The sequence below is a fragment of the Trachurus japonicus genome, chromosome 13, assembly GCF_045865225.1.
Source record: "Trachurus japonicus isolate A0001 chromosome 13, Traja_1.0".
Classification (NCBI taxonomy): Eukaryota; Metazoa; Chordata; class Actinopteri; order Carangiformes; family Carangidae; genus Trachurus; species Trachurus japonicus.
The window spans coordinates 38,839,943-38,859,689 of NC_140919.1; the positions used below are offsets into that span (position 1 = coordinate 38,839,943).

General features: G+C 43.2%; 1 protein-coding gene across 1 annotated transcript in view; it reads left to right on the forward strand.

Moving 5' to 3' along the window:
• Nucleotides 1–19,747, forward strand: part of rsrc1 (arginine/serine-rich coiled-coil 1) — a 130,457-nt gene that overhangs the window by 25,188 nt on the left and 85,522 nt on the right. The gene's annotated exons all lie outside the window — the stretch shown is intronic.

The following is a 19,747-nucleotide window of genomic DNA, read 5'->3' on the forward strand; positions in this document are numbered from 1 at the left end:
ATGAGAACTCCTTATTAAGGTGAGAAAAGTTTGCAAATGCCATCTTCACTTGCAAGCGTGTGTTGTCTAAAGGCTGTAATACGCACAAGGAGCAGGTTTGGTGTGGTGTATCTTCTACCACTCCAGTTCTCCTAACTTCCTTAGCGGCCTCTCTTGGCCCCATCCACAATAGCACCGTCAATCCCTCCCCAATGCTTTGGTGCTCTAATGTGATTGGAGGCCACTGTAAATGTGACTGGTATACCCAGTTGTTGTCTTGTCATATTGAATGGCACAGATGTGTGTATCAAGCTATGGATCCCATGAGCGATGAAGGGACCAGCTGCTCCGCTACACATCTATTTAAGAGACTTTGGTCCCACAAGGTAAAACTGTATCTAAAGTCAAAGCGTAGGCTGCGTCGGCCCAAGTTATTCAACAGATAACTTTATAATTAAGCGCACAGATGAAAGAGCGCATGTTGTATCGATCAAGTTGTGACTTTTTTAATCCAGGTAGTGAGGATCTGAGGATGATCTTAAACAGAGTAATACCGAAACCGCGTTGGAATAAAGTTTTGACCGTACATAAACTTGTCAGGGAGACAGCGGTAAATTGATAGCTTAAAAAAAAAACTAAAATGGCTCAAAGGGTTTTTCTCAAAACAGAAATATGAAGTAATAGCCAAATGGCAATTTATGATTTTGTGACTGTTTGATCTGACCGAGAAGGATCTTCATCCCTCAGATGTATTTGTGATGAAACATTGCAATCAGATGATGAAAGTCAACTCCGGAGCAATGGCCGTAATAGACAAAAACACAGCGTATCTTAAGAGCATTTAAAAAGAAGAAACCTTTGCTTGTACCTCACCGTTGAACTGTCATAGACCTGACTAGCTCTTTTTTTCCCGAAGACCAAAACCACAGTGAAATAGGCCTTAAGCATTTTCATTTTATTCAAGACACGAATTCTACACAATGTGTAAATGTCACTATTTTTAAAAATGACTCTTAATTTTGAGAGTTGAAAAACACGTTAATTAAAAAAAAGCCTCACTTTCCAATATCATTTCCAATATATGCATCATGGTTTTGAATTCTCATGGATGCTCTGTTGGTCATCACCCATAGAAACCTCAGGACTCAAGGTTTCTCTTTGTGAGCAGAACACACGGTAGATGTGCTTTTAAAGGAAAAGTGCTCCATTTATTTGAAGCTATTACATATTGCCTTTCTTAGATCCGTATCAGGAAAACAAATAAAGCTAACAGTGAAATGTAAGGCCAGCAGACTATATCTATTTTCTTATTAAGGCTTCAATATCCTTCAGCATTGATAGGAATCTCTTCTTTTATCTCTGACCCCCGCTTTAGCTTGTCTGTGTGCAGGTGTGTGCGCGCGCTCATGTACGTAGTAAGTTTGTTGATTTGTGTGTGTGTGTATGCATTTCCACCTGTGGCAGCATTATTATATTGGAAACCATCTATCCGTCTATCTGGACCTCCAAATTACTCAAACCTCTGCAGGTATGATGTTGGAATAATTTGGACTAAAGCGCGTGAAGCCGACTCGCCGCAGCTTATATGCACTGTTTCTATAAAGTCTGCGGAGATAATTCCTGCTTTGGTTTTTTTAACATCTGGCTATTAAAGGCTGTCATATGCCTGTTGTTTCTGAAATTCATAACGCATCAGATAGAGAAAGGAATGCAGTGGGTGGATTGTTCAGAAATGTAAACTTGTTTTTTGGTTCTTTGCATTTTTAACATGGAATTTACATTTACTGGAACAGCATTAGATCATCACTAAAAATACACTGCTCTCCAGTAAGTAAGGATCAAAGTAATGTAATTATTCCATTAAGAAAACAAAACAAAACACTAAACTGCAATTTGTGGCATTTCACTTTGAATTGATGTGCAGATTGTGACATGATAAATTGCCGCCACCACACTTTTGAGTGAAATGACTAAAAGCCGGTCTGTTTATGGACTTTTTGCATTTGGTCGTCACTGTCCCAGAGCCGCCTGACGCCTGACACGCACGCTCCCGTTCCTCCCCAGATGCTGCCACGGGAGTTTAGCAGCCTGACAAGTTGTGCTTTAGTAGAAGAAAGGCAGAAAACAGTGAGATGTTTCAGGAATATGTAAAACAAGGCTTTCTGCAGTATATCCTGTCTATGACAAGCCACTTCTTTCCCCCTCCGTCTTTCCCATTCTTCTTCTTCGTCTTCTGCGCTTAATGGTGATGGGGTGAGAGGAGGAGGAGGAGGAAGTGGGGTCTTTTACGGAAGCCCCTGATCCTCGCTGCTTTTCACACAAACACATACACGTACACACGCTGTGACACTGCAACCTCATTTACATCCAGGTTCTTGCCGGGTGGTGGGAGAGGAGCGGAGAGGAGCAGAGAGGAGCGGAGCGGCGCGCTGTCGACGGCGGGGTGGGGTGGAGGAGAGGCTGAGGAGCTTTATAGTGTCTGTCAGGATGAAAGAGGGGCCCCCTCAGAGCGGCACCCTGACACTGACTCCGCGTGTGTGTGGTGTTGTCGTCATTAAACATTTAACACTCCTCTAGTATGACAGCAGGCAACTTGGTGCTCCAGCGGCATGTTTTCATGCAAAATTTATTGAAAAAGACGAGCTGTTGTTAAGAGATCTTGTCGCCTTTCACCCGTGGCAAAGGGTAAGTGGGTGATTGTGGGGTTCTTCGTGTGTGTGTGTGTGTGTGTGTGTGTGTGTGTGTGTGTGTGTGTGTGTGACTGTGTGTTTACCCAGACTAGTGTACAGGGTCAGCAGGTCAGCTTTGCTCTGTGTAATCCTCTGGTTTTGTATTTACAGAGAGCATAAGAGCTTCACAGTTGTTTGTGTTTCTCTCTTCATTGACACATGTCCTGAACGAGCAGACTTACAGGGCCGTAGCCAGGGTTTAGAAGTTAGTGAGGTCCAGATTTTGAAATACTACTTCATAGTAGGCTGTACACAATACTACAGTGAGGTAGTTTTTCTATGGCAGGCTTCTAGTAGGTTAAGTATAAAGATAATGGTCTTTTGAGAGGGAGAGGAGGACTGTACGGCCTCTAGAAACCCTTTGTCACTGAGAAAATACAAACCAAAATGACACCTATGAACAAAAGTACACTACCTAAGCTGTACACTGCACACAAAGTCATCATCTATAATAAGAAAAAACATACAGAGGGACCTGTTGGCAATTACTAATGACGGTGCCCTCAAACATATTTTTGTGTTTGTGTACTTGAGCTCTTCTCGTTCTGTAGAAAGTTAACGTAGACTTTTTATTATTATAGACCCCATCCATTTAAAAGAAAAAAATGTAAATATTTGTAAACTAATAACTTAATAAAATTACCTTTTAAAGTATATTTTTTGGGCGTTATTACCTTTTATATATATCTACAGTGTGTATATATATGTTCACACACAAAAACGAAATGAAGATGAACATTTCTTTATTCCTGACTGAAATAAAATATAGATTGTTTCTTCACCACCTGAACCTCTTGTAACTTTCTAGTTTCATAAAACAGCCTCGTGCATAATGTTGACGTGACCTTGGGGAGCATGATGGCACTGACTTGATGAGCGTTAATTAAGCCTTCACATCATGCATGATCAGCCAGTTGCTTTCAACCCGTTGTGTCACAGCTAAAGCTGCCAATGTTAACGTCACTTAGCAAGAACTTTACTTTTTTTCATAAATGTAACCTACAGTCACTGGGCTGCTCGGCCCTCTCTAAAACAACAACAATAAAGCTGCCACTCACTCACCAGCTTGCAGTATTGTTGTGTTGTCCTGTCACCTGAATTGAAAGTGAAACTGAAAGTTTTCTGCGGTCCACCGATACATCAGATAACTTCCCGTGTCGTTTCAAAATAAAAGCTGTCTGGTGTTTTAATATGTTGCTATTGAGGCTTCTTCTCTTTTTTTCTTTCTGACATTTTTCCGGAGGTCCAGGTTCAGGTCCAGGTCCGTTCAGCACTGAGTTAATATACTAGTGGACTTTTCAACCTTTTTTAGTCTGATGATCTCCCACAGCCCAATCCATTGTGTTCAAATACTCCTTCATCAACACTCCCTCTCATGCTCTAAACGGATTTGTTTGAATTGATATTAACCTCAACTTTATTAAACATTTAAAATTGTATTAAACTTGGACATTTGCAGTATTTTTTTATACAAAATAATCTGGGAACTATTGTTTTTCTCTTATAGTAGCTGGTTGGAGATGTCAACCGTTCATCCTTCAGTTTTTCGGTTATATTTTGACTTCTCTGCATCCAGTTTTATGAGTGTAAAACTGAGACAAACCAGCAGTTAACTGGCTATTGTGACGTTAAATATGATAAACATCAGTAAAACAGCAGTTTGTAATCCTAGTATGAATATATTCCTGTTTAACATGGATATGTTGAACCAAATCATGTGTATTTTTAATAACCTTCCCATGTGCCCTCCAGGATTTACCATGGGCAAAATGCAAAGAAGCACTCAGAGACAATTATAGTCCTGTGCATTAATGAAGACACATGGACGAAACCCAGCTTTGATTCCCAACCTGCATACAAGGGAAGCCGATAGTCTCCATCTTTGTGTTCTCTCCTATTTCCCTGAAACAGAGCGGGAGAAACAATGGGTTGTGTTATCAAGTGCTCATCTGCCCCCAGGCAGACAACTGACAGAAGTATAATTTGGATGTAACATCGTTCTTCACCTGATGTTCCGACCCAATTCCCACCTGTAATTAATGAGCAGAAACATAGGATCTACAGTCAACAGATGGCTCTTTCTCCACAGAAAATGATGGGATTTTAAAATATCTTTAATTACAAGTCTGTGTTTTAAAAGGTTTTGGCATCATTAATTGCTGCAGGCTTTTAATCAGACTTGGAGGGATTTAGTCCAGGTAAGGATGAGGTGCAGCCAGGGCACCTTTTGTCTTTTTGGTTCACTCATAATGTTAATGCACACATTAAAACGTGCAGTATGAATACTCTCACAGTTTTTCCCTCTCCATGTCCGTCACCCTCCTCCTTCGTCAAAGAACTCGCCTGCGTTTGAGAGAAGCCTTCACCCCTTTCCTTTGGGCTACGTCGACCTCTTTGTAACCAATCACCGAGGTAGTGGGCCGGCTGCCGTACTCCACATCCTCAATCAGAGAGGTCTTTCCAATTAGGCTGAACTCCTTGTCTGTGCTAGGTCACGGGGAGGAGTGTTGGTCCATCTGACTCAATTTGGTGTCATTGGAGTGGGAAATGGGCCGAGGCTGGGCAGCGGAGGCGCGGGGGAGCAGAGCGGAGACCTCTCACGGCAGCGGAGAGCCGTCTTTCCCTTGCGCATGTAAAACCGAAGTCGGTATAATGAGCTTAGGGTTAAAAAAAAGAAAAATGAAATGACTGCCTACCTTTCATTAATGCCTCTTTTGATGTCTTTGTCTATTGTAGAATCATTTAGGAGTTTTTTTTTCTCTGCTAGCGATTCAGCAGCATCCATTGTTCACACTTTCACGAAGGGGTGGAGCTCTTCATGTAACAGTACTTTTTTCCGACATGTTTACGCGAAGAGCCACACAATCCCCGCCAACCTGCCCATTTCCATCTTTTTCTGTGAACGTGATTGTTTAGTAATTCTTCTCATTACTTGTGTTTTCCCCTGACCGGCCTAACAATGCCCAGCCTCACCACAGGGGTCCCGGCAGGACCCGCAGGCCTCGGCTCGGCTAGCTGCGCTCCATCGCTCAGCTTTAACCTCTAGAAGCCTCAACGCTGTGAGGCAGAGAAAAAATAAAACAAGGCCCCAGACACAAACACACACAAACACACACATTCACACATTCGCACTCACTGCTGTTGATTTTCTCTCCCTCCTTGCCTCACTCTGAGGAAATGATTGTCTGCTTCTTTGCCTCTGTTGAACATCTATCAGCTCATTAGTGTTGGTAATACACAGAGAAAGTAAAGTGTGTTTGTGTGTGTGCTTGCGCGTATGTAGCCCCTGCCTGCGGCGTCCTCTCAGCCCTTTTGGGAGTGTGTGTATGGGTGGTGTGGATGGGACCACTAGCTGCTGGTCTGTGTGCATGTGTGTGTGTGTGTGTGTGTGTATGTGTGTGTGTGTGTGTGTGTTTGTCTGCACTCTTGCAGGACTCTAGGCTGTGTCTGGCTCTGGGAGCGGGTCTGGGGAGGTAAGAGAGACTTCAAACAGCGTCCTCGGAAGGTTAGGATACACTCACATTGACTTAAATCAATGAGCTGTAAGTGTGTGTTTTATTTGTGTGTGTGTCTGGGGGGAGGAGGGGGTGGGGGGCGGGCGCAGTGGCCAGGAGCAAGAAGAGACACTGGTGGAGCCGGAGAGTTAGGTGTGCGTGCGTGCGTGCGTGTCTCTGTAGTCCGGGTGGGGGGCTGGGCGGTTGGTTGAAGGGTGGGTGAAATCGGAGTGATGCCTACATGCAAAGGGGTGGACAGCAGCACGCACACACACACACACACGCACACACACGGTCCCAGTGGACAGACACATGCACACACAGAGCAGTGCAGCTGTAGTGTTTCTTGGCCCATGGCTGTATGTAGTCATTAGCTGCTTTTTTTCCATGCAGATAATGAGCATAGATTGGATAGAAAGCAGCCTGGCCGTATAAACTCGATCTTCACGAGATGGACGTGCACGCACACACACACACACACACACACACACACACACACACACACACACACACACTCGTGTGCACACACAGTTCAGAACTATACAGTGATGCAGGATAGACCTGCCCTGGTCTGAATGGGTTAATCCATCATCCGGCCTGGCATCCTCCATCACCCTACTCCAGACCTATGTTGAAAACAAGAAAGAGTGGGTTTCTAATAAAACTATAATTATATATTACAAAAGTTGCATTAGAATTATTATGGGATTGCTGTAATCTGGAAGAATGCTTATGCAACCTCCCGCCCCAGACCACATGTTTCGCTTCCATGCTTATTACTGACCAGTGTGAGTGATTTCTACAGTAGTAGCTCTTAAGGGCAAGATTTACTGCTAAGGACCTAAACCAGTATCTTTATGTGGGTCATCCTAAGCCAACGTGCTGTGTAGAAGATGGATATGGTCTATGGACATTATAATTAGAGTTTTACCAAGGGGATAAAAGTTTTTTTTTTTTTCCTGGTTGCAAGACATGCAGAAATAACAAAGAACTAGATGAAAAGGCCACCTCCCTTGGTCATTGACAGTATCTTAATTAAACCCTGAATGATGAAAGGCTCACTCGAGAACAGGAAATCCAGGCAAGTGTCGAAACAGTGGCAAAATCTGACACACAGTTCAGCACATAATTCAAGGTTTGTTAGAGATTAAACAACATTTGCAGGCAGCAAGTGATGTCAGTCCAGTAAGGGATTAGCCTTATTCCACTTGGATCAAGGAGAGTGTAGCAAAATGGTTAGTAAAGCATGTGTTGGACAAGGGTGTTAAAAGGAAACTTAAAAATTATATTCAGGAGTATTTTGTATCCCTGACATTTGAGTAGTTCCCCTTTAGACACTCTTTCAACTATGTAAACATACTCTAATATTTTTGTTCAAAGTTAAAAAAAGAGAAAGAAATCTGGAAATGGGCTGAAAGCTTTACTTCCTCATTGAGAGACAGGCCCACAGGTTAAAGCCTCGGTTTTGACCCTGACTCAGATCAGAGGAGTGTGTTGTGAGTGTGACTGACATCGTTGACTGTGGCAGCCGCCTCAAACAGTTAGCACAGTTAGCATCTTTTATACGTTTCATTTTATTTTATGTGGTTTGTCAGGTTGGAGGAGGCAGGGGCTGACACAGTGTTGGTGGCTGTGGTAATGCAAACTCTTTCTCTCTTCACTGACAAGGCTTCGGGGACCCGTGAGAGAGCATCGCTTAGGAAGATGATAGCAGACGAGTTTGTTTTGACCAAAATCAGTGACTATCAGCTCAGATCAGAATGGTGAGCACAGTTAACTTAGCATCATTTATTTATGTAGTTTGTTAGCTTGTTACTGTCAGTGGCTGACATAGTGAGGATGTAAACTCTCACTTTTGCCGGCCCCGACGATGGGGTAGGTTCCTTCGGCACACAGTACGTGAAAACATGGTTGTCTGAGACTGAATGTGACCTTGACATGCACCACGCTATGAGATAATAACAGAACGTTATGAGACGGAGTTGTTTTAGAGGTAAATACAGAGACTGCTTGCCGAAAAACTCAGTGGTTTTGCATGAATTTACCTAAAAAACAACTTTGTCTCATAACGTTCTGTTATTATCTCATAGCGTGGTGAATGTGCAGGTCACAACTTGTCCACCAGAGCGTTTTGGAGTTGTTGGATTGTGTATTTAATGAGTTTGATGAGGGAAACCAAGAAATCCTGTTAGCCTCCATAGCGTAGCTCTGAGCAGCTCGCAGCTCTGCTCCACCGTTCTACAAATAGCTTGCACCGACAATTAAAGGTAACAAACCTACTGCTAAGACTATAGGGATTATGGCAATGGGCCGATTTGCCGGAATGTTGAACTATCTCTTTAAATCATGGTACAATATTATTGTGATTCTAAATATTTTGTGATATCCTGAGTGTCACAATAACATATTGTGATATAGGCCCGCGCAATATCAGCAAAATGTCCGACATGCGATGACACTGTTCAAAACTGCGATGATGATATGACTCGCGATGAAGAGGCAAATATTCAGTTCAGTTCCTGTGTCTTTCTGAAAACCACTCAAGAAGCCGTATTATAAGTCGACTAAACGCGATAAGTTGTGACAGTACAAAATATGACGATCTTTCACTTTTATTTATTCCGGGAAGGTCATGGACAGGTATGAGGGGAGTGTGAAGGCATGGCGCCTGTTGATAAAATGTACTCATTGCATTCCAGGCGACCTTTTTCATTGTGTTTTGTCGTGCATGTTGATATGGCGAGGACGATGAAAATTTGATGAATCCGTCAGCCCTATTGTGATGCATTGCGATTTTTGCAACCACAAACGTTGCAAAACCTTGTCAACGTCTATTTCATCTAAAGTTCTCAGCCTGTTTATGTCACTTTGATCATTTTATTCTGGCAAAATAAGTACTCTGTTATTCTAGTGCCAAAAAGTTAAATTCATATTTGCAATTTACATGATAAAAGATCGATACGTGGTGTTTGTGAATTGATTGCAACACAAAATATTGCGATGCTGTGTTATATTGATTTGTTTTTTCCCCTTTTACCCTTAATGGGCTAACAAGGCTGAAAACTAGATTTTCATAGAAGGGAGTATTTAACAAGTTGAGAGAGGCTGAAATAGCTTTTCTTTTGTCTTGATAGTCAGTTACTGTACAAAATGTTGTTTTTGTGAGAATGACCTTTGTCTCTGTTCTGTGTGCATGTGTGAGTGGAGGGAGAGAGAGAAAGAGAGAGAGAGAGAGAGAAATCTGGCCACTTTTAATCACAGGAGAGACACCTCGAGTGAGCGATAGAGAGCTGTGACAATCCACTTAGTGCGCTCTGTAATCTGTTTAACCATTTAGTGAGTTGTTAAAGGAGTATGCAAACACTTGCTCACATAAGAAAAAAAAAGCACACACACACACACACACTATACACTGCCGACTTCAGTGGTGCACAGGACAGTCTGCCTCCTGAAGCGGATAGTGATTCGGTTGTGTTGCGTTTGTCTGTGTGTGTTGATGTGTTTGAGAGCCGCTGTAGGCACTGAGAGAAGCCAGGCCTGGAGCGTGATGACAGAGACTGGACCCGGCCAAATAGAAGATCCCCCCCAATCCAATTACCCTGTTCCTCTCTTTTATTCTCTCCTCTCCTCTCCTCTCCTCCTCTCTCCTCTTCTCACCTCTTTTTACGGCCCTGTCTTAGCAGGAGCTACTGATGGCAGTTCTGGCTGCAGTTGAAGTGGCTGGCTGCTCTACTTTATGGATCAGAAGAGGATGCAGGAAGGATTATAAGCAGCAGGTTATGAGCAGCAAACATGACAGGCCAGCTCCGATTTAGGAGGGTTATGTAAATGTGCTTGTCGACAAAATATGTTTTTCTGCTCTCAGTATTTTCCTCTCTCTGGCTGGAAAGAGCCGGGGTAGTTTGGTTTGGAGGAAGCAGAGTGGTGTTGAAGGCAGTGAGGGGAGGTAAAAGAGAAGATTGTTATGGAGAATGATGTGTAAAAGAGACACACCATTAATGTTTAATTTTCTCCAGACTCCAGTGCTTATTCATCTGCACCAGGGGCAAGGAAAGGTGTTGACTGAAGTCTTTATGAGAGAGGCTGAGAGTGAGAATACATTATAGAGAAAGAGATGTTCTTTTTAGTTGGAGACAGCAGACAAAGTAACACGGGGAGGAGACGGACGGACGGACAGACAGAATAGCAGAGGAGAGTTCTCAGTTAGCAGAGAGCCTTTCGTCATACACATTGACCTCAGCTGCTCCGAGGCAGAAACGCAGCGCTGCAGGTTTTGCCTAATGGCATTGATCATTACAAGAATATCTCCTTCAGACCAGGGAAGCACCGATCCTTCCACACGTGCAGTTAAGTACCATGACTCAGCGGTGGAAGTAAATACGGCCTTAGAGGAGCGTGTAATAACGGTTCTCCATGGAGGTCTCAGATCGCCGCCCATTTTCACTGTATTTTCTGAAACAATAGAGTTATAAGTGCAGTTACCAATCACACGCCTGTGTTTGCTGGATTGTGACGACTTAGGCATTTTGTTTGATACACGGAGAAGCCACAAGGAAGCTATGAAGCCTCTCCTCTCCTCTCCTCTCCTCTCCTCTCCTCTCCTCTCCTCTCCTCTCCTCTCCTCTCCTACCCATTTAGCCTGACACTTTTTTCAGCTGAAGTTTAGATCTCTGGGCCGATGTTTAATTCATTTGTACTAATGTCTCGCTCACTCTTGCTCTCCTTCACTCTCATGTGCTCTGTCTTGCTCTCTCGCCAGCCTAGTCCCTGCGGTTCTCTAATAGAGTTATTTTACCTCGTGTCTCACTCATTCTCCCTGGCACACACTCTCACACACTCTCACACACACGTTCACACAGCTGACTTCTTTTCTGCTGTCCACTTTTGCCAGCAGGGCATAGGCAGTCTTGTTGTTGGAAGATAAGTCAGCTCCACTTGGAGTTGAGGTGGTGTGGTCAAAGTCTCAGAATAAGATTTAAAAAAAAAACAATTTTTTAGGACATTGATTTATCATACCACAGCATATGTTGAAAAATAATCAAGCAAAGAGCTGAGCCAACCCAACTCCTCATCTTTGTAAAACAGAAAAGTTATCTTTTAAATTATTTATTGCTTGGAATCGTTACAGTCATTTAAGATCACATTTTGCAGAAGGTTAATGAATGATGATATGATATTATATTTAAGAAATGGTTTAACATTTTCTTCAGCGTATTTTAGCATTGAGCAGGTAAAAGCTCAGACACATTGAGTCAAAATCTGGGGGGGCAGAGATGCGAGCGGCTCAGTGAACACAATGGAGGTGAATGATACAGCAAAACTCATCAAATACACAATCCAACAACTCCAAAACACTCTTGTGGACAAGTTGTTGTGACCTGCCCATTCACCACGCTATGAAATAATCATGTAATATTATGACACATGAAGCTAATACTCGGAACTACTTGCGTTTTTAAAATCACTCCGCCCAGCAGTCATGTTTGGAATGTAGTTCCGGCTATATATGCATTTGCCTTGAAAACAACTCCGTCTCATAATGTTACATGATTATCTCATCTCGTGGTGAATGAGCAGGTCACAACTTCTCCACCAGAGTGTTTTGGAGTTGTTGGATTGTGTATTTGATGAGTTTTGCGAGACAGGGGACCTGTACCGTTCACCTCCATTGTGTTCACTGAGCAGCTAGTGTCTCTGCCCCGCAGATCTCAAAACAACATGCACCGATAATTAAAGGTAATGAACCCACTGCTATGATAATAGGGATTATGGCAATAGGTGAATTTGCTGATTTGCTGTTGAACTATCCCTTTAAAGTCTAAGTCATGCTTTACACTTAGACATTTTTTCACTTTTTCCCTGCAGTATCTTTCTGTCATTCACTCGTTCTGTTGTCTATTTTTCCCTCTTATGTACCCATGCTTCTCTCTCTGTTTCTGCTGCGTTCTATGCCCAGATCTGACGGCATGGAAACTATGTACAGTTGTGTATACATATTTTGGGCACTGCTCTTTAATCAGCAGAGTGATATAATTCACCTCTTTTTCTCCATGTACCGTACACACTCATCCACACGGAGCAGTTGAAATCTGTCAGTGCTGAGCTCTGTGTGGAAAATGTTTTTAAGGGGGGAAAAGAAACAGTCTCTCAGTGAATGAAAAGAAGCACAAATCATCTTGTTAAATTTCAAACACATATTAATCAGGATGACTAATGCTGTTGGAGCCGGTGTTATGGCACGCGTGCTTTTTTGCAGGTATACATAAGATACAATTACTGTGCATTTAGGAGGAGACACTTCTACAGTATGTGGTCACACTGCATGTTGGCATCTCTGATGTATAGACTGTGTTTCTCTACAAAACCCCTTTTGTTCTTTAAGTGAAAATAATCTAAAATTGTCAAAAGTTAGATATAGATCTGCTTATATGATGAGAGAAGAAGTTAAACAAACAGTTCTTGGTGCTTCTGACACCCAACCCTATCGTTGTGGACTTCATGGCATCAGATCCATGTCTTCAGTGTTGACCACTCCGTCCCAGCCACCTGTGTGCACTTGTTATTCTTTACTTTATTTGCTTGGTTTTTTTTTTTTTTAGTGTGAGTCTTGGGTTAACTTGTCTTTGTACCAGCTTTCCTTGAAGTCGACAGACGTGCAGACACACACACACACAAGCGCACAAGCACACATACGGTCCTGATATCTCTCCCCGTAGGCCAGACTGCAGAGCGCTCGGGGCCACGTTGTTTTGTCTTCTGACGGACAGACAGACAGAGAGAAAGAAGAGAGACTTACCCCGGCCAGTGATTACGCCAGTTTGACACCACAGACATGGAGGTGGTGGTGGTGGAGGTGGGAGGGGGGGGGTAGAGGGTGGTGGTGGGGTTCGGCGCATGAAGAGAAGTGAAAAAGGCACTGTAGAAAACGGTGTGTCGATGATATGAATAACAATGTACGCGGTGTGTCTCCCCCCGGACCCTGATAACCTGCACACCAGAGCCCGCTCCCTGTGACAGGCCGGCCTTTGTGGCCACTTTATCCCGCCTGTACACTTGTAACGGGAGCCGGGATAATCGCACCTAATCTAATTAAGGCTAAAGAGGGCCATGACTGAGGCTGGCCAGGAGCAGACTGGGCACACACACACACACACACACACACACACAGACAGAGGCAAACACAGCTCGGCAGCAAAAATCCTGTTTGCATCAGAAAAATAAGGTTGTCATATTGATTATGCAAATGGGGGCCTAACGGGGGCTAACTGCCTCTCGGCCAGCCGGCTACAGCTGACACAGGCTGCAGAGAGGGATACAGAGAGGAAGAAAGGATTAGCACAGGTTTAGCTCTCTCTCATTTTGCTTATACCACTCTTAGATTCAGCACAGCTTTGTGCTCGCTGCTGTTTTCTCACTCGGTGAGGCCGTGGCGAGGGAAGTTTTTGAAGAAAGAAGACTTTTAGTGTTCACATAACTGGCTGAAGTCAAAGTCCCCTAAAACGCCCTTTGTAACAAATTAAATAGCTTTAAAAAGTCCTCACAAGTTTCAAAGTGTCATTTTCATCAGCTGTTTAAAAAACAGGCATATGGACCAGACAAAAAGATTCATATGTCATGAACAATTAAGTCAGAGAAGCGAAAGAAGAACTGATAGATCAGCATTTCTGTGTGCTTTTCTCACGCCACAATCAATCCATCCTTCTGTTCATTTTCTTTTTTTCAGCAACTTTGAGCTCTAAAAAGTTCAGAGTCCTAAAATCTACGTAGACCTCATCAGTTCCTAAAATTAAAGGCATAATGTTAAAGGAGCTTGATGAAACAACTTCAGTGATTAAGTGACTAATTGTCACCTTGGTACAGTTGCATGTAGGAACGTGTGGTGAATATAATAACCTGTCTTGTGTGCACAAATACATGGGTTCCTCAATGCACTTGTCTTCAGGTGTGTGTGTGTGTGTGTGTGTATTGTGTGCGCAGCCAGCCGGCAGCCAGATTGCTATTTCCCCCCTCTCTGCCCCTATAGAAAGGCCTGGGTATTCTCTGGATGAGGGTGTGATGTACAATTGAAGGGCAGGATTGAAACTGATTACCTTGTTAACTCCTGGCACCCACTGGCAGCTTGAAATAGACCTGAGCGCCAGGGCCTGATTTGCAAATGAATTACCTCTCGCCCGGCCCTCCCCTTCCCCCCCCTCCCCTTCATTCCCCCGTCTTCCTCCATCCCTCTCGTTCTTTTTCTGTTTTTTTTTTTTCTTTTTCTTTTTTTTGTGTGTGTGTGTGTCCATTCGGTGCCAAGATCATCTTTTTATATTGTGCCATGACAGATGCTGCGCTGGGCTGCCATTGTTCCCCATCAGTTTTTCTGGGGCCGCGAGGAGAGCCAAAAGATTTCCACATGTGATTTTAACACAAGCGCCACCACCCCCCCTAACCCCCCCTCCCCCCTTGCCGTATAGCCCAGTGCTTTATTCTTTGTGTACCAGTGCTGCAATCTACAGAGTTTTGGAGCAGGCGGAAATGTCGGGGAGTGTCATTGTCTCGGCCTCAATAATGGAGAGGTATTTCTCTGATTAGGAAAGGTTCTAATTGGGAGGTATGAAAAGGACCGCTGGCTATTGAAGAAACCGCCGGGAAATTGATTGCTCTCCATGTCTCCCTTTTGCTTTTTCTCTCTCTGTCTTTGTCCCGCTCTCCCTCTATGTAACACACTAAAAAAAGAAGTCAATTTTCTTTCAAACTTGGCCGCAGGATTTCATTCCCTTCAGCAGCAAGTTGGTGTGAGTCTGTGTGTGTGTGTAGAGGCTGAGAAATGGGCAGCCCTTTGGGAGACGCGCTCGGTTCATGATGTTTTATGTCTGTTTGAATACATGTATGAGTGTCCATGTGCCGGGTCACATCTTCCTCACTCAAAATGAGTGGAAGATGGCTCCTCAACTGTGACCTATGGCGGCTAGACTCTTTTTTACATTCAGTTTCAGTTTAGTTTATTTGAAAAGGGACAATGTACATTAATAAAACTTTGTAAAAAAACAAACGTAAATGCACCCGAGTTATCTTAAAAAGCTAGTTTTCATTGTTAGTCCCTCTGCTGGATTGTAAAGGGCAATCTTTAAAAAGAGCAACAATGAAATAAAATACAATATGGAATAGAACACATTCTATACACATAATAAATACACATTTGGACGACAATAACACAATAAGGTGCGTGTACATTAAAGGTTTTAATTCACATAAAATAGACCAGAACAGCTCTTATTTTCTTTTTCTTTTTTTTTCCAAAAGCTGTCATCACCACAAACAAACACTGAATGATATATTGAGTTTGTGATTGTGGTGCTCTCCTCTCTAATCCCTCCCTTCCTCATGCATATTTGTACTGTCTTTATATAATTTGTGCTTTTAATGGAGAAGGCTAATTTTCCTAGTTCTCCATTTAGCACCGTAGCTTCTTTGTCATTAGTTTATTAAGTTTGTAACATCTCAAAATGTGCGTGGATATCAGGTTTGTAGGTTCTGTGAACACAAATGCCATTGATGAAACGCTGCTCTGCTGCAAAGTGACAAAACTCTTAATTTTTATTTCAACAATGACGACGTGAAGTAAAAGTGCACCATCTGTTAAAGCAATACACGTCTTGCAGAGTGTTTTCTAGCACTCTGTTTCACTTGTCACCATATCCAGGTGTCAAACATAAACTGCATATGAACAGGTGTGTGTGTGCACGTGTGTGTTTATCAAAGAGGAGAGGCAGCGAGGGTCCGGCATAAATCAACTTCCTCCTTTCTTATTCCTCCTTTTCTGACTTTTTTATTGACTGCACTTAACCCTCCCTCAGAGAAACATTAAGTGCAGAATTTGTTAGCCCCGTTTTTAATGGACTGCTTTTCTCTACCATTTTGGGATTATGCTAAAGTACAGCCCCCCTCCATTGGGAAGGGGGGGGGGGCGGCCTGTGTACCTGTGAATGTGTGTGCGTGTGCATACTGAATTACATAGAAAGCATAGAAGCATAAGTCTGTGTTTTGTTCCCTCTTGTGTGTTCTGCATGGAAGAGTGACAGCCCCTGACTTACCCCTGCATTATCCCCTCTTGTGGGTGTGTGTGCACGTGTGTGTGTGTGTGTGTGTGTGTGTGTGTGTGTGTGTGTGTGTGTGTGTGTGTGTGTCTCCAACGCTGCTCTTAGCTGTATAAAACCCTGAGAGGTAGCTCTGATAGTACACACACAAGAATACAATTTCAATTTCAATTGGCAGCCCTGTTAAAAAGGAGCTATGGAGATGGCAATCAGGCCTGCAGGAAAGCTGAGCTCCCTGTGTTATTGTGTGTGTGTGTGTGTGTGTGTGTGTGTGCGTGCGTGCATGCGTGCAAGTGTGCGTCTGTCCCCATCCCTCGACTGCTTAATATCAAGCGTCTCCCTTCTATTAGTTAAACAGGCAGATGTCACTGATGTGGACTGTGTGTTAGTGCATTGTGTGTTTTATTCATATGTATGTGTGTGTGTGTGTGTGTGTGAGAGTATGCTTACTCTGGTGTCCCCATCACATCAGCTCTTCAATAAATATGCCTGCCATTCTATCAAACAACATATGAATGCTCAATGACACGCTTGACAAGGCATGCAACTGTGGCAAATGGGGTACACACACACACACACACACACACACACACGGTCTGTTATGAATGATGTCTCTCTCACAGCATTACAGTGTCCTGTCTCCCCTCTGCTGCGTCTCTTTTCTGCTCCTCTCCTCATTATCTGCGACTGATATCAGGTGGAGGGCTGAGAGGCTGCTGAAGGTCTGAATGGTATTTATGCCAAGTTACAGAGATAGCTACACTTAAAAGAGAAAGAGTAGAGGAACAACATGGTCTGATTTTTGTCTTCTTTTTCCTTAGTTGGTTTTCTTAGTTTAAAAGTTGGCAGTTATCGAGCCCTGATTATTGACTAATGAAAACAAAAATGTAGGGATGCACCGATACCGGTATCGGGTATCGGTTCCGAGACCGGGCATAAGTACTCATACTCGCCACGACATCGATACCACTTTATGGCAGCATGCGGTTTACAGCACTCGATTGCAAGGCGGGCAGCGTCAGCAGTCTGGAAATATTTTCAGGTGAATGAGAGCGACAAAAACAAAGCAGAATGCGAATTATGTCCAGCAAAACTCTCAAGGAGAGACAAAATCTACCACAACACAACACAAGCAACTTAATAAACATTTGAAATCTCAACACGATGCAGAATATAAGGAGTTAACTTTTGTTTTGTTAAATTTCAGACAGTATGTTTGGCAGTGCCATGTTTAAAGCACTAATGTTGAATGTTAGTATGGCTGTATGACAATGTTGTTAAATCTGTGTTTGCACTGCAGTGAAACTTGTTACAGTCACAAGAAAAACATACTGAGGAATGTTGTTCAAGTAACAGACGATATCTGTGGGGGAAAACAATTCAAAGTTCTTTATTAAAGTTAGTAATTATTTTGTGTAATGGCGTTAGTACTTGGTATCAGTATTGGTATCGGTGAGGCACCCAGGAAGAATAGTCGCTGCTGCTGAGGCAGTGACTAATGGGGATCCATAATAATCAACTAAACTAAACTAAACTCAAATGCAAGTACTCATACACTACTACACTATATACACTACTCGTTTTGGAAAAAAGTGTATCGGTGCACCCCTACCCCTATAAAAATTAGTTGCAGTCCTCCTTAATTTTGATAATGCACTTGGCCATATCACTATACAGCGGGAAAAGTTGGGTTGTTGCCTGGTGAAAATTGTCAAATATTTTCTGAGAAAAATGTTGACACGTTCAATACTTATTTTCCCGGCTGTAATATTTGATTACATAAGGAATAACTGAATTCTTCTATAATAACAACATGTGAAAAGGACAGCGTCACACCATGAAGATATTTCTTGATTCACAAGTGACGTTGCTATCACATATTGCCGGGAAAGTTCAGTCATATGGGAAAGTTATGGGGGTTAATATGGCCAGTGGACCAGAGACAGTAAAACCATACCTGATATCAATGTGGTAAACACGGCCAGTGGCGGACAGTGAAAGGGTTAAAGCCTCCACACACAGGACAGCAGGCCTGAGAGGTAATGCATGGCTGATGAGTGCCGGGCTAATAGGCCGCTCTGTCAGCTGGAAATCAAATGACTGCCTCTGCATGTTAAGTCCCTCTGTCGCCTCCATTGACTGACTAAAGATATTCATCTCGGCCGTGTCAAGGGGTGGCGGGAGAGGAGGAGGAGGAGGGGGGGGGGGGGGGGGGGGTTGAGTAAAAAGAGAGGGGAAGAAAAAGAGAGGGGGTGAGGGGGAGAAGGGCAGGGCATCTTAGAAGAACCTAAAGACCTAATGCAATTATTAGAAACTTGACCACAAATGACAACTCATCTGGTCCTGGCTCTGTAATTAATTGTCTGCTAGCAGGAGCGCAGGGGTTTGGGAGGGCAAGCGGTGGGGAGGGAGGGGAGGGAGAGAGAGAGAGAGAGGGAGATTGGGAGAGCGGGGAAAATGACAGGTGAGGAGAGAGAGAGACACAGGGAGAGAGATGAGGTAAGATGAGGCAACAGCTTAAAGATCCTCGTTACAGTGCCAGAGGCAGAAAGAGGGGGCCTCGGACACGAGACGAAACGGAGCGTTACAGCGTGAGTGATGGAGGCGGAGAGAATTCACGGAAGAGACGACGAGCAGATGATGATAGAAGGAGAGGGGAGACGAGGAAAGAAAGGAGCTGGAATGAGAAAGCAGAAAAGTGGCGACAGCGTGATGGATCCAGCCACCATGTTAAATCGGTCAGCATTGACCTTGCCAAGGCTCCGCTTAACACTCACACTTGTTTGTCCAGTTTTATTTAATTGACCTCAGGTAACTAATTGTTGCTGCCTGGAAGAAAAAAAAAAACACATTACTCTTCTTCTTGTCTCTGCCCCCCCCACCCCCTCCTCCACACACCCCCCTCCTCCACTTCATTTACCATTCCTCTGTCAGGATCTTTGTCTTTCTGGCTTGTAGCTACTAAAGAAGGGAAAAAAGAGTTCACACACAAAATATTGCAGGTTTGCAAAAAAAAAGAAGAAAAAAAAAGATTTAACTAAATGAAAATAGAATAATAAATCCTGCATCTGTATCCAAATGAGGTCAGATGTGCACAACATCAGCTCTCTTTTTGTAGTTATTTCAAACCTGTTTTTTTATTTTTTAGAACCCGGTAGAACAGGTGAAGTTAATTTACGAAGACCAGCACCCTCAATAATGCTGCTATTTGTAACTGTTAGATCACAGGCTACGTAGAGTCCTGCAAACCTAGATGTTTTGAACTTGAATCCTGATTTTAATTACTTGAGGGATAATAGGGAGAGGACACAGCACATGTGTAAAGAAAAATTGAATAAATTACTCATGGCTGAATCCCATTAAAGTGAGGGTCCTACTACTGTACTGAACACTGTCGTCACTTGAATTGTACAGTTAGGATATCTGCTGTGAATATACAGTATATGAGATGTGGTCAGTTTGTGGT